This window comes from Heloderma suspectum, chromosome 1 (genome assembly GCF_057233095.1).
Source record: "Heloderma suspectum isolate Gila_16-S chromosome 1, 16-S_ref, whole genome shotgun sequence".
Lineage (NCBI taxonomy): Eukaryota > Metazoa > Chordata > Lepidosauria > Squamata > Helodermatidae > Heloderma > Heloderma suspectum.
In genome coordinates, this window is record NC_139458.1 from 351,051,341 (window position 1) to 351,067,345 (window position 16,005).

Below are 16,005 nucleotides of genomic sequence, written 5' to 3' on the forward strand. Positions count from 1 at the left end.
ATTCCAGTATAGCCAACACGTGGTAAACCTTTTAAAGCATACTGCTAATTATGTGCATTTTCCAGAAAACGTTGAAGTGGATTTCTTCCTAGAGAATTTCCCTATGCCACTTGGAGTAATTTGAATAATTTTCAATTTGCATTGGAAATTTTTCTGATGCCCTAAAGAGTGATGTAATTTAGCATACTTATTTTATTTGTATTCAGTAAATGACAAAGCTAAAAAAAAGTATCAGTGTATATTCCCCCCCCCCCCAATACAAGTATTTGACCTGAAATATTTGAGAGGAAAATTAAAACACACTTCGGGCACAATCCTATGCGGACGGTCAGCCGCCTCCACACTCGGAGGCGACCAACTATCCAATACAGGGTGGGTGTAGCACAGAGGGGATTTTCTCCTCCATGCTCTGGCTGCCCTGCATTTGTGGCTAGACAGCCAATTTCAGCTGTCTAGCCAGGGCGGCTTGGAGTGGGGATGGAGGAGGCTGGATGGCACATAGGAAGCATCATACTGGCACTTCTGCTGTCTCCTCCCTGCCCACAGGAACGCACCCTTTCCCCCTGCTCTGTGCTGCTCTTACAAGCACAGAGCTGGGGATGAACCACGCCATCTATGAGGTGGTGGAGGAGAGGGCGGGAAGGTGGTTTTCTGGGAACCAAAAAATCCTATGTCTGGTGGCCATAGGTTTGCACCTTTAGGATTGCCCCTGGCTGGGGCATGCTGCGAGATGTAAGACTTTTTTCTGTCTAAACATACATAGGATTGTGCCCTTAATGTGATTTAAATCTTATATTATGTAGAAGCCTCACTGGAATACTTGTAAAAAGTAAAGGTAATAGCATGTATTTTGCTTATGTTGTTTAAATTTGAGAAAAGAAACCAACTGTTGACACACTAAGACATTTTAGCAACCAAAAAACTGTGCATAATATACTGACAACTACTCATCTATTTCAACTTTTACAACTTACACCATCATTAAAAATCAGTACAATACATAATCATTCCTGATTTAACATTTTGTTGTTCTCATTCTCTCTACCTCCCGCTTACAAACCAGTGGTATATATGTCATTGCTAGGGATGATCATTTGAAAAACAATCACAACTTTGAAACTGCCAAGCCTGCCTAATACTGTATTTGCAATTGGCATCTATTCATGCTAATGAACTTACGAAATTTGAACATTTTCTGTGGAAATTTTCCATTCCACATCATTAGTTACCACTTGGTTCTTGGTAGTCTCTTTCCTCCCAAAGTCATCAAGATCTCTTAAATCTTGGCAAAATGTGCATGAGTGAGCTTTTATCCTTGGGTGGCCTTCTTTCAGGGAATCAAAGCTCAGGTATGGAAGAGTGGCATCATTTTCATACAGTGTGCAATATGTTCCATTCACAGTGCTGGAAGCCTTTGGTAGCAAATGGCTCTTTGGACCACTTATAATCATTTCCCCACACAGAGATATCTTTGTATAACTATGATGTTATGTGAAGTATCCTTTATTTTTGAATCTATAAGATATGTAACAGATGGGACAGTTGTGCTCCCTGAGCAATTTTGTTTTCTGAGCTGCTGTTTGTTGTACCTCTTTGCTTAACTCATCCCTCTGTTGCTGTGGGGCTGCTCTTTACACGAGGAGGGGTTGGCATTCTGCCAAGGAAAATCAGGCAGTGTAATGAATCTAACGTGATATATGTATTTTCAGTGAACTCACTCTATCACTTTGGCAGCATAAAATTGGCTTTAAGAAAGTGTAAATGTAACCTACTTACAATGTATGTTATTCCATTTTCCCTACCTAAGCTGGGTAAAAGTGCCTTTATGTTAAATGAAATTTAGGCCCATCACTTTGTGATTGCCTATTCCTGTATTATTATTGTCTTGGCTCCGTTTTTACAGTGTAGGGCAACTGATTTAACTTACAAAATAAGTGGTGTTTCCAGTCACAGATTAGCGGAAAAGCACTGGAATCTCTTCTTTAGTAATATATGTGAACATACCCAACACGTAACATGGCCATGCAAGATCTACTTGGTCAGGAACTTCGTTGAGACCGCTGGCACTAAGAGCCAATTTGGATTTCGTAGGCTGCAAGATATGATGCTTCAGTGCTTATGTGACATATTGTCCAAAGGAGGATGCAGAGACCTCACCCATCTCTTGTTTTTATGGTATTTCATCTTGCTCAGTAAATAGATGGTAGTTTCTTTTCTGATTTCATTTGAGGACAAGAATTTGCAATATTGTAATGTCCCGTTTTGTATAGTGTTGTAATAGCTGGTATCTTGAGTATTTAATCAGATTCCACTATGAAATGGAGAATTATTTGGCTTTTGAGGAAGTGTATAACAGCAATCCAAACTGTTTTGTTATAATAGCTGGGAACAAATAATCTCTCTCAAATCGTATTACTCATGCTTCCTTTTGGGTGTGATTTGTGGCACGGTATTGCTATACACTAATTCTGTTCTGCCTAGTATTATCAAGACAAAGTTCCAGTTCTTACTAAAGCCATAGATAATTTGCTGCTGAATCCTTCTGGATTATACTGTATTTCAGGTTCAAAGCACTGAAATCAACCATTTTCATTGAAAATGACTCTTCAATTTTCTATGTGTTTTCCTTTGAGCTTAATATATTTTAAGACCTTTTTACACAAATACTTTATAATATAAAGATGGCCTAATGTAAAGAGCAGCCAAAATACTATGACCAGATTACTCCAGTCCCTGGACTCCAGAGGATCCAGGAATGTGCATAAGCAGAATAGGTTCCACTTGCCTCTAAACCCCACCCAGATGTTAGAAAATCTAATGTCTTCAAAATACTAAAATATTTCACTTTAATTAGAAGACAGCAGTGACTATGCAAAGTTACGTAACTTAAAACAGGAGCATAACTATGCAAATTGATGTCCCATAATACTTAAAACAAAATATAAAATTCACTTATGAACATGCTACTTCTTCAGTATACGCCAGGGGTAGGCAGCTTGTGGCGCTCCAGATGTTTTGGTCTACAAGTCCCATCAGCCCTAGCCAGCACAGCCAATGGCGAGGGATGATGGGAGTTTAGACCAACAACATCTGGAGGGCCACATGTTGGCTTTCCATGGTTTAAGCACTGCTAGGGGATTTTCTGAACCCCTGTCTACTGGGGATGACATTATTTACTGTATACACAACCCAAAACTGCTTTTCAGATGTTCGGTCTGGGTAGATTATACATGCATTAAAGAGACACTGGGATTGGGGAAGTAGTGGTGGGCCCTATCCCAATCTATGGATATTGAGTCTACTGTCTGAACTGATCCCATGTACTTACAACAGAATGCATGTAGACTTTCCATGCCATCAGAAATCTGCTATGATCCCACTTCCCTGAGGCACCATGGTAATCAGTCTACCCAGATTAAATGGCTAAAGTCACATTAAAAATGTCCCATTGTTTTTTCTTCTTTCCCTACTTTACAGTTGGCTGCTAAGAGGGGAAAAAGGGGAAGACAGAAGCTCTGACATGTGCAGAACCAAACAGGAGCAAAATATTTTTTGAGGCAGAACCTCAAGCATTCACTGAGGAAATAAACTAGGGTTGAGAGATCACTGCTCTCTAGGAATAGAAGCTGTTCTTACTTGACATAGGCAGCATGTTGGCCATATTACCTCACCCTCATCCAAGAGCAGAAGAACTTTAAGATATAACTTAAGAAGATGCCCCATACTCATCCTGCTCCATTCTGAAAAGGCTTCATATAAAGCTTAACTGTGCTAGATGGGAAACAGAAGGGCAATGATGCCTGTGATATTTGTGAGCAAGATGTCACTTGGGGGCTGACTGGCGTGTGTGCCTGTGTGACTATTTGCAGGAGTAAGTACCATTGCTCTCACTCTGCTTTGCCATACCCCACTCCACTCAAAGTGTGTGCAAAGATGTGTGTGCCTGCGGGCATGCATGTATTGCATATATGCAAGATGGTATGTCCTACCCGTGTGTTTTGTCAGGGTGCATGCATGTGCGAGAAGGATATGTGTACATGTACATCCCTGAGTCCCTTTCTTCCTCCCTTCCACTCCTCTTGGGTTCTTGGATCCCCACTTGTCTTGTCTAAATGAAAAAGGAATATTCTTTACATTGATTTACATGTTGAGAACTTATCGTTTTAAGTTTTTATGGTATCCATGAGCCAGGTCTGTCTCAGAGTTAGCTTGATCTTTGACACTGACGAGTTGTAGCAGCTTCAGGGAGATTTTGTGTTGATGGCTGCATGGCCAAATGATGCTGTTCAGCAGCAGATTTCTTTCCTCAGGCAACTTTATAATGAGAGTGAGTGAGCACACATTTGTTTAATCAACAAATTCTTCTGTACGGTAGTAATCTTCTCTATTTACAATCTTCTTTCTGCTGACAGGCAAAGGTTTGGTCATGCAATGCTTTTTATCATCAATATTCATTGATAACTTTCTGTATTTAAGTTACAAAAGTAAGTTTTTAAGGGGCTCCATAATCTTTTATGTTGCACTTGCCTCAGATTTTAAAAGAAACTGTCATTTTAAAAAAGACCTACTCTTCTTTCACTTTGAAACTATTGTATAAATAAAGGTCTGCTACAACAAGGCACTAAATTCTGATAAGAAGATGTTGAAAAGCAGGCATGTTAATTTCAGTTTCATATTAGATGATTCCAGCAACACTGGATGTTTTGCCAACTGGAAAACAACTTGAGTTGATATGGAATGAAAAGCTCCATTTAGCTATTTAAAGGTTTATTATTCAAGCTGCTTTATTTGGATAGTGAAGCAAAGTGGTGATGTCTTCAGTTTCGTTATTACAAACAAGATGACAGAGAAGAGGACTAGAGGGAACTGGTTGCCTCCTAGAGGAAAAATAACTTTCACTTAAATTTCCTATATCTGCAACTCCAGGAGGGTTTTGCTGGCATGGAGTTGCCTAGAAATGATGATGTTGAGAACTAATCATACCATGAAAAGTGAAAAAAACACTATGTGGGAGCCCAAATTGAATATGAAATTCCTTCCTGCATATCATGCTACTCATATAGGATTATGCTAGAAAGGGCTTCAGGCTCTGTCTGCAGAATGGTTCAGTTAATGGCCTCTCTTGCTATCCTCAGACCATCCAGCTCAAGCAACATGGAAGAAATCGGAAGCATGTTGTATAGCAAGGGTAGGTAACTTGTGGCCCTTCAGATGTTTTGGCCTACAGTTCCCATTATCCCTCACCATTGACTATGCTGGCGAAGGCTGATGGGAGTTACAGGTCAAAACATTTGGAGAGCCACAAGTTACCTACCCCTGTTGTATGGAGTGCAGTGGTCCAAGATGTCTAGGTGCCTTGACAAATTATTTCTGGTACTCTATTCCCTTCTTATATTGCCTTCATGTTGTATGAGCTATTGCAGGTTTCCCTGTCTGGTGCCCTCCAGAGGCTTTGTTTAACCTCATGCATACTTTTGCCCTTAGACTTATGCTATTACTGGTGTGCCACATAAGGACACATAGTGTAGTGCCATGGGAGAGCTTACTCCTTCTAGTGTCTTTTTATAGCTAAAACTGTCCTTTGATAGCTAAAAAGAAATATTAAAAATTGCCACTTTGGTGTGGAAATGTGGTGCAAGAAACTAAAGGCCATCACCTGGGATGCCAGCACCAATCTCTCTATCTGTTGACACCATCAGTTGTGAACAGAAGTGCCACTCTATCTGTTCCTTCAAATTTTTGGTGTTGCCTTTATTATCAGCTTTATGAAGGTTCTACGGAGCTGATTGGAACGGAAAATGGGCAAAAGTCTTGTTCTCCAGCATCTTCTTTTTATTTTATCATCTTTTTATTTGTCATTTTGACTCTATATAGCTATTTTCTCAGCCATTCTCCATATCAGGCTTAACCTTTTTGAACTGATATAGCTTGCTCTAGCTTCCTGCTTTTTTATTCACAAAATCAGGTTATTCAACCAGGTTACCTATGTGCTGCTTTGATGTGTGGCGGGACCTGCTTTGAAACCATATGAGAGAGCCAGTGCAGATATTCTGTCAGCCAACTAGCACCTACAAATAACTACTCACGTGAGCAGGGTAATGTTTTGATAAACAAACTCCCGTAAATTGAAGCAGCTACTCCTGTGAATTACTCTTGGGAAGGCTGTGCAATCTCCAATCACAAAAGCTGCTGTTCCTACCACTAAGAGTTTTCATATCAAACGCTGCACTGCTTAAGTGATTAGATCATTTATGTGAACCATTTATGGGGGTTTCCTGGCTGATAGAGTGTCTTCAGTGGTTTCAAGCTGCTCTGAGATCCTTGGAGGAAGAGAAGGGGTGTGAGTGCAATAGGTAACATCCTTTTATATTTTGTTATTGCTTTGACTATTTATGCCTAGGAACATATAAATCGAGAGCTTACTTGCAGTCAACTGGTTGGTTCACTTGCTCTGTGCTTCTTTCCTGGGGATGCATCTCCCTTTGGAAAAGAACATACCAGCCACTTGCTGGTGAAGAGTCAGCCATTGATTTACATCACAGCCACTTTATATCCTGGAAGCATCTGCAAGGGTGTAATAGTTCTAGCAGAAAATTGCTTACCCCCATACCAAATAACTTGAAAAATCAAGTCTATAGGACTGATTGCTTTCAGAATAACTGACAGGAATGCTTCTCTTGGGGTATTAGCTGGTCGTTAGCAGAGCTGCCTAGCATATTTACTTTTTATGTTTTCCTTGCTTGAGGAGGTGCACATGTCTGTGTCAAATCCATCTGGTTTACTGTTAAATGAAATAGGTTGCAAGGTGTGCTGATCTGGAAACTTACCTGAACACCTGCAGACATCAAAATACTTTCCAATTTCATTCTAAACTTACCCATATTCAAACGTTTTTATCTTTCAGAAGCATATCACATCTGGTGAACCAACAAAGGCAGAGCAGTATGCTCAACATACTAACATGCCTTGGTGTTTTTTTTAATTCAAGAGGCAATAGAAGCAAGGAAACCCATATAGCGAAATCATCAAGGTTGGTTTGTTTTTTTAATTTCCAAAGATATTTTACAACATAGAAAGCCTACATTCAAATAAACCTTGAATCAAAATTTACTTGAGCCAAATTTTACTTAAGAATGGGCAATTACTGGAATACAGTTTAATTGCATTTTAAATTTGAAATATTCACCTAAGAACAGATGCATTATCCATTCAGTTGCATATTTCTGTTGTTCCAGGACCAAATTCTGCTGTTTTGCATTTAGTCTGCTCTGCTTTTTATGCCTCTGCTCTGTTTTTATCGTAAAGTTTTATTTGCATCATATTTTGGTTCTTACGTTTTTTGTTTACAACTCTTTAAATGGATTTTACTTTTATTTATTATTTTTTTCTCCTTATTTGGCAGTGTACTTCTCTAGACAGGATGAATAATTGCAAATTTCTATCCCTCTTTGAAAGAGAAAAATGTCTGTGATGTACAATAAAGACCAATGTATAGTTTGTGTGATTCTTTCCAATGTAGTTTTTAATGCTAAGTATTCCACTCCAGAAAATGAGAGTCACATACAGAAGATGCTTCTGCATCCTGCTCTGGTTTGTCTGTGGGTGTAAATCCATCCATATCACATTACATTTATTGGAATGTGTATCCCTATCCATGTTATGCAGCATCTAGTTGTATAGCTATGCATAACCAGAGCATCTAGGCGATAATATGTCAGTCATAGGAATTGTGTTTCTTGATCTTTAATAGGGCTTTATGTAAGATACTTTTCAACAGAATGGTAGTCACACAACTTCATTTGCTTTGTACCACTGAGTTAGTATCTCCTCAGAAGGAAACCTCCGAGTATCCAATGCCCTGTTGCCAGCAGGGTGGGAGGATCAACAGAGGTGATTTTTGCCTCTCTGTCCTTGTTTTACAATTTTTTTCTCTAGATGGTCCTTTGAGCCCATCTAGAGAAGGTGCACTGCTGAGGGTTGGGGTGGGGCTGGAGAGGCCATAGGAGTTCTTGTATCCCAGCCTCTCTCCCCCCTCCCCACCTGTCTACCACCCCCTTTTCCCTCCCTCCAAGACCACATTTGTGACCTTGGGAACCAGCTGGTGTGGTTCTTTCCATGGTGGCTGTGAGGTGAGAGGGGTCAGAACTCAGAGTTCCTGTCCCAAGGTTACAGTGTCTACAGCCTTGGGAGGGGGACTCCAAATAATCCTATGTTCCCTGGGATGGTCTCCCAGGGACTGTAGGATTGCTCTCTCAATGTTTTTCATTTTCTAAAAACATTGTGCCATTAACTGGGTCTAATAAAATGCTGGCAACTAAACTTATACATACAGTTTTAATTATTCAACCATACAAAGAACACTTTTATATTTTGCCTGTGGCCTGTGCTTAGCTGGTATAGTGCCGACTACCTTGATGTAGTCTACTAATGGTTCTAAAGCATGTTAGGCTGCAATCCAATGCATGTTTAGACAGAAAAAGAGTCCTACAGCTCCCAGCATGCCACAGCCAGCATGGATGACTGGAGTATGCTGGGAGTCGTAGGACTTTATCTGTCTAAACATGCATAGGATTGCAGCCTTAACTTACTTTCAAAGAAAGCCCGCCTTCTTTCTTGCTCTGCCATTGTCGCCATCCGGTTTCAGGGATGGGATGGAGCACGTGGGCCAGGCTAAGTTGCTTTCTGGAGACGCTGGCTGTGATCATCCATCCTGTGCCCCCAGCAAGCCCGGCCAGAGCAGCTGCAGCAACCCAGCACGCAGACACCACAATGTGCCAGACTCAGATAGGTCAGCTCAGTCAGTTTGTTGAGGCCTGGGCGGGGGGGGGGGGGGCGGCAGCAGCCAAGAAAGGCAGCAGGGTGGGGGTGGGGCATGGGGGGCAGAGAGAAGAAGGAGGAAGTCTATATGAGTGAAAAATAAATTAAATTTAAAAAATTAAATTAAAAGGATAAGAAATACCTGGGAACAAACCCCATTGAAATCTATATGCTTCCTTCCAAGAAGACATGTACGTGGATATTGGGAGCCCTGATGCAGCGGCCGCCTCGCTTGCCTCCACACAGCTCTGGGCAGGGGCAGCAGAACTTCCCTCACCCAGCCTTTCCCAACCTTGTGCCCTTTGGATGTGTTGGACTGCAAATCCTATCATCCCCCCTCCTGGCCAGCATAACCAATATGTTGCCTGAAACCAATGGGAGTTGTCGTCCAGCAAATCTGGAGGGCGCCAGATGGGGGAAGGGTGGCTGCAGCCTGCTGCATTTCTTCTTTCTGGGGGTTGGACTCGATGGCCTTGTAGGCTCCTTCCAACCCTACTATTCTGTGATTCTTGGTTGTAGTGCACATTGCCAGCAACCCTGATGGTCTTTAAATAAATTTGTTAAGAAAAGCAGCTTTTCTCTTGTTCTCCCTCCATACACACACACACACACACACACACACTCATTTCCTCCATATATTTGCTTTAAGCTGACTTGAGAGTAAGTCCCCGTACCTGAGAGTAAGCCCCATGGCCATGAGGCTTTATTCTATCCATATGATAGAACCCTAACCCTAGGGTCACTATTTTATCTGAGGTAGAAAAAAAAATCATCACTGTTGTCCATATATGATGTATTATTTATTTATTTAATTGACTGGATGTGTAGTCTACTTCATTCCAAAGGCTCAGGGCTGGTAACAATATGCTAATCTATCTACTTTATCTTTCCTTGTTGTTGTTAACCAAAAGACAGTTTGAATAAAACATGTCTTCAGCTGCTTCCAGAAGATACACAGACTCTGGTGTTTACAATATATGTGGTACTTTACAGGGAACCATAAGCAAAAACGTCAGGTCTCTGCCTCTAGAAGCTTACAATCTAAATTTCAAATTAATTTGTAATCTAAAGTTACATAGCTGTTTGAAACTTAATTTTTGATTATACAAGCGATTATCATCATTATTATGTTCTCCTTTTTTTAGGCCTTTAGGAAGTAAGGGTGTGGAGATGTGAATGGCCTAGACCCTTGTCCTCCTCTTGAACATATGCTCCCATTGTTTTGTACCTCTTATTAAAACACAGACATAAAGTTGATTTACATACCCTTAACTGAGGTTTGTTTATGGTGGGGGGCCTCATTACTGCATCACCCTTAAAACTCCTGACGTTTAAATTTGTTCTTGGCAGTTCTCCAAACTATACGCCAGTACCAGCAGTCAGAGCCAGCTAGAACACCATCCTATCCCACTCCCACAATCCCAGGGCAGGAAAGGAGAACAGGGCTACACCAGCTCCCTCAGTAAGTGTGTTTAGAATTGGTGCCTTTTTGTGCTTTACAATGGGGCAGGGTGGTGGTGGAGGTGGAGAAATGTTATGGAAAAGTTTCTTTCACATCTTGATGAACGTGAAAAAGAGGGAGGCAGATGGGTGGTGCAAATGAGAAGCAAGATGATGTCTTGTTCAGCTATTGAATGATTACTATTCATTGTAAGAGTTGGTTTGTGCCAGTTTTTAGGATTTATCACACAGTGCTATGCATGTTTACTCAGAAGTCAGTCCCACTATGTTCATGCCAGCTGGGCTTTCTTCTCCTAAGTGTGCATAGGACCGCAGCCTTAGCTGCCTTCCTAAGATCTCTGTAAATTTAATTTGAAATAAACACACATTGGATTGCACAGTTAATTCTTGAACATTAATTTCTACACTAAACGGAATTGCCAAATGCAACCTGCTCTGTCAGCTACCATTTTTGGTACAAGGTTGGCATGTACCTGGGCAAACAAACCCTGGGGGAGGGAAGGGAAACAGAAAAAAATCAGTTGCTGGGAGGGGAGAAGAAGGTGTGTGTGTGTGTGTGCATGTGCGTGTGCGCATGTATGTATATGTGTTTCAATCCATCTGGGTGTGTGGATGTTTCTGTTGCGGGATGAGAGAGAGATAATGAAGGAGCTTAGGAAAGGCCAATGTGTAATGGTGGGGCACGAAGGGAGTGTGCAATGGGACTGTTTAAATGAGAAGGGATCTGTCCATGAGGGCTGCGTTGAGAGGGTGAAGCTTCCGTAGAGTATCATATTTTGAAAACCTAAAATGTTTGTGTTTGAGTGAGTGACTGAAAAAGATTAACACCCCTGCATTTTTTCTCAGACATCCAATTGAAATACCACTGCCTTACTCTCAGTTGCACTATTTTTGGATCCCAGTTGAAAGTGGTATATCTTACAAGGTTGTACAATCTTAGAAGGGGGCGTGGCTGTGAGGGGGCATGGCTGTGACTGTCATGAAGGGACCCTGCACTTCTGAATTTGCCACTACATTACTGGGTATGTCATAGGGATGTATAGAACAGTTACCTGCCATTCGGGGGGGGGTGTGTGCCACTGGGGGGGAGGCGATCCACCCCTCCCCCCGGAATCCTCCCTGGCCTGCTCCGCTCCACGGCGACTCCACGGAGGCACCGGCTGGGTATGTCTGCAGCCGGACTTCCGTCCGCTGCCTCGGTCTGCGGCAGCAAATGGTGTCCGGTGCAGCGGCCGCCATTTGCGTCCCTGCTTTAGCCGTGATAGGCTACGTAAATATTTACATAGCTTATCGTGAAAAGAGTAGCGACGCAAATGGCTATCCACTACGCCTATCACGGCTAAAGCAGGAACGCAAATGGCGTCCATTACACCGGATGCCATTTGCGGCTGCAGACTGTGGCAGCGGATGGACCCAGACCGGCTGGCGGCAGGTAGGGGCCATCCAGGGAGAATTTCGTGGGTAGCAGAGGGGAGTGGTTTCGGACTCATTGGAGTCCATGGCGGAATTCTCCGCCATCTCTAGTATGTCACAGTGTGAATGACTCCACAGTCAGGCTGTACCAGTAGCCAAACCTGAGATTCCCTCCAACCTTTCTTTCCTTAAAAAATCTAATAGACCTGAAGAGTAAGCAGGTTGTGAATTAGTCCTAATGACTGATTACTGATCAAAATGACGATAATTTGGAGACAACAACACAATGTATTACTTTGCTAAACATGATTTTTAGCAAACATGATTGGACAGACTAATGTTACCTTCACATTCTGTTGCTGCTCAGGTTTTATTCGGGTTCCAGCCATGTTATGCCAGCAGGCAAACATGAACATTAATCTAATTAAAAGGATTCCAGGATAGTGAATAAAGCATGCAAGTACCATCTGTTCACTCTTTACAAAAAATCATTGACCAGTGAAGCATTGGAAGGCATTTGATTGTTTATTAAATTTCACTTATGTGTGATCATTGCTTCAGAACACCTACATCACAAAGAATTAGGCAGAACCTGATAGCAATTTAATACTTGTGCCATTGCATTATATTCTAAAGTGGTGGCATTGATACTGATAGTTTAAGGCACTGACATTCCCCTTAGTCATGTCAGGATTGTCTGTAACATTGTTGTGGCTTTCCATGGGGAATACTACCCAAGTTATTAATTTCATGTTTGTGCTATTTGCTGATTAAAATGGCCAATATTATTTTCTTTTGTTTGGTTATTTTGTTTTCTAACATGTGCAGTTCCAAGAGTATAGGCTGGGTAGCATTATAATAAAATGAATAAACCAAGGATATGAAATATCCATATATATAAATTGCCAAAACCTACTTAATCCTTTCATTTAACAAAACTTTTATCCGCTCCTGGCCCATCCATGGCTGCTTGCAAATGAATAAATGGATAATCACAGCATGTAAATTACAGAGGCACAGCTGTTGGAAACAAACCACAGAGAATCTTGTGGCACCTCAAAGACTGACAGATTTATTGTGGCATAAGCTGTATACTACAATAAGTATGTTAGTTTTGAAGATGACAAAAGATTCTTAATATATAAACTCTGTTCTTATAATATTCTGGTCATTAAAAGCAGAACCATGCAAGAAGGTCTTATTGTAGCACTCAAAAACACTCAGTCTTGAAATTTGGTGAACCATTTGAAGGAAGTTGCACAGTTCTGGGGCAACCATTGATGGCCACTTTGAAGAAAGTGATTTTCTCATTAATATAATGACTGAGTATTAAAGTGACAATTGCATCATAATGACCTCATTTGGACATTCTTGTTCCTAATTTTATAAACTATGGAAAGATCACCCAAACATGGCCAGTCCGGTCACATGGTGGGTGTAATGGTTCTTGGGCACGGTTCATGTGGGGGTGAATGTACCTGTCCAACTTGCATTCCCCCCCACCCCGCACTGCTCTCCAGGCAACACATTTCAGATCCAGAAACTCACAACAGTATTATTTATTATTATATATATAACATGAGAGAAACCCAACTCCTGAGGTGCCACACACCAGACTGCCTCAGCTCCAAGGCACTAAGGGAAAAAGAAGGCCCCTACCCTGACCTCCAGAAAAGAAAGAGAAACTAAAATTTACAGGCTTCTTAAATATATACATATATATGTGTGTGTGAGAGAGAAAAATAACAAATGTGATGTGTATGTGTCTATCACCCAGTATAGTGTATGTCTGGTAGCTTTCATCCAGGTAGTACAGGGCAACATACATGATGGCCACCACCCACTCCACAACCCACATGCTTTTATTCTTGCAACAACCCTGTGAAGTGGGCTAAGGTGAGAAAGTGGCTGGCCAAAGGTCCTGTGGTGGGCTTAATGGCTGAGTGGGGGCTTGAATTTCTGTCTCCCTGGTCCTAATCTGGCACACTAACAAATCCAGTGTGTGATAGTGGTTAGCATTACAGTGCAACATCTAGATCTTTTTTTTCTTTTTTAAAGCACTACCTCACATTTTATAGAACTCCTAAAAATGAAAATTCTTTTGCCTTTCCGTCAGAACATGACTCTGTAATACTGATTAACTGTAAAAGAAATATTACTGTGTTACTGACATAATCCATCAATAGATATGGCACCCATGCTTTGCAAAAATGAATAAATTATCCACTTGGACTTTTTGGTACGGAGAGCTTAAGGTAGAACCAGATGAGTGGTAGTTGAATGCAGGCTGCTTAACAAATATATGTATGGTCCAAACACATGGAAAGGTGGCCATCTATATCATGCAGCCATATAGTAAACTGATAATTGTTTGGCTCCAGCTTCTACTTCAAACCAAGCTAGATGTAATGTTAAATGCATCTCTAATATGCACATTTTTTTTCAAAATTCAAATAACATCCATGTTAGGTGGCTGATAATTATTGGATCTCAGGAAGCAGAGACGGTGGTGGATACTACTTGGGATTGCAGCAGGCATCGGGTGCGGGGCAAGTTAACACTTTTCTCCCCTGCTGTGGTCCTGGGGAAAATCCCTCCTCTGAAGCTCCTATTTGCACAGGGAAGAAATCCTCCACTGATGCCAATGGGGGATTTTCTCCCAATGCTAACAGCTTCATGGGAGGAATTTTCTTCAGGGTTAGAGCAGTGGAAGAAAAGTTAGAATAACACCCTGCTCCCCCCCCCCATGTCTGCTGAGATCCCAAGAAGTATCTGCCATCTTAAGTAGATGTTGTTTGCATTTTGAAAAAAATATGCAGGTTAAATGCAAAGATGTATTTAATGTAGGCCTCCAAGAAATCTGGGAAAGCTGGCTTTACCATATGGCCAAAGGGTGCAAGTATCTCATCCCTGCCTCTCCTTGTGGTATTGTTTTGTTTTTAAAGCAGTTATTTAATGGTTGGCATTCATCTGTTTTAGCCCCTATGCTTGGAATCCTTGGTGATATCCCCCAGTGAAGTAGTGACCTTTTTGGTCATGCCATCAATTTTCTGAACAACGAAAGGATCCTTTTATAGTTTTGAATGCTATGACAGTGGCCTTTAGAAGTTTTTGACCTTATCCTTTCCAGCTTCATTGTTTCTGGTTGCATCCTTCGTTACCTGGCATGGAAAAATAGTACTGGGAGACATGATCCTGAAGTATTGTAGCTGTCACCTCTATCATTGTTTGTGCCTACTGAGCCATTTTTATGTGCCCTTGTGTTTCCACCAGTCTTAGTTTGTGTTACAAAACAGTATGAATTTATTCTTTGAGTATTCTTTCCAGTAGTAAAGACTAAAAAAGGTGTTATAACAGGGACCTAGATTTTTGCAATCATAACTTAAGAACTGAAATGTGATGTTTATAAATTTCACATTATGCAGTTGAGCTGAAAACTGCCATGTAAAAATCTGCTGTGTGGGGTGTGTGTGTGTGTGTGTGTGTGTTTAAAAAGGACTGTTCAAAAGAAAATCACCTCTTTTGTTCTTCATTAGAGTTTGTTTTTCAATATTTTCCGATACTGTAATACTATAGAATAGAATATACAGTGTGGAACACATCGATATGCCTACCAGTTTATCCACTTTTAACATGTAATGGTTACATAAATACTCAGATTTCATCAGTTCCTTTGCACCATCTCAAATTATAAAACCTCATTCTTTGATGATGTACTATATTATTGTAGAAAATAATGAATCTGACATAAACTTGTACTGTACGGTGCTTCAAGCAAGATTTTGTTTCTTTTTCTGTTGCATTACCATGCTGGTAATGGATAAATATTAATATGATTTGTGGGTGTAATCACACATACAGCGGCAATGCAATTAATATCCCCTGCCTGGCTTTAACAAGTTACTTCTCTTTTGCCCGTATTATTTCTTTAGCTTATTGGCATTGCATAGCCATTGCTGTTAACTGAGTTGAATTTTGGGTTAATGAACTAGAATTGCTTCTGTTTTCTTTTTGTGAGCAAAGTTGTAGTTGCTGACTTGTGTCTTTGTAATAAGCACCTTTCAAATGAAAAAACAGATATTGGTGATCTACTATAAGCAAATATAATGGAAGAGTAATGTCTGAGAGAAATGCTTATACAGTTTGATCCTCAGAATGGATGGATAATTTTCTTCATTGCTACATAATGGTACATTTATGCATACAGTTCATAAATGCTTCCATAGGTGAGGTCCAGCCATTGAAAAGGAAACAGGTTGTGGCCAAAAATTATAAGAAAAAAACGTCTAAGCAAAGTAATTCTAATGTATCTTA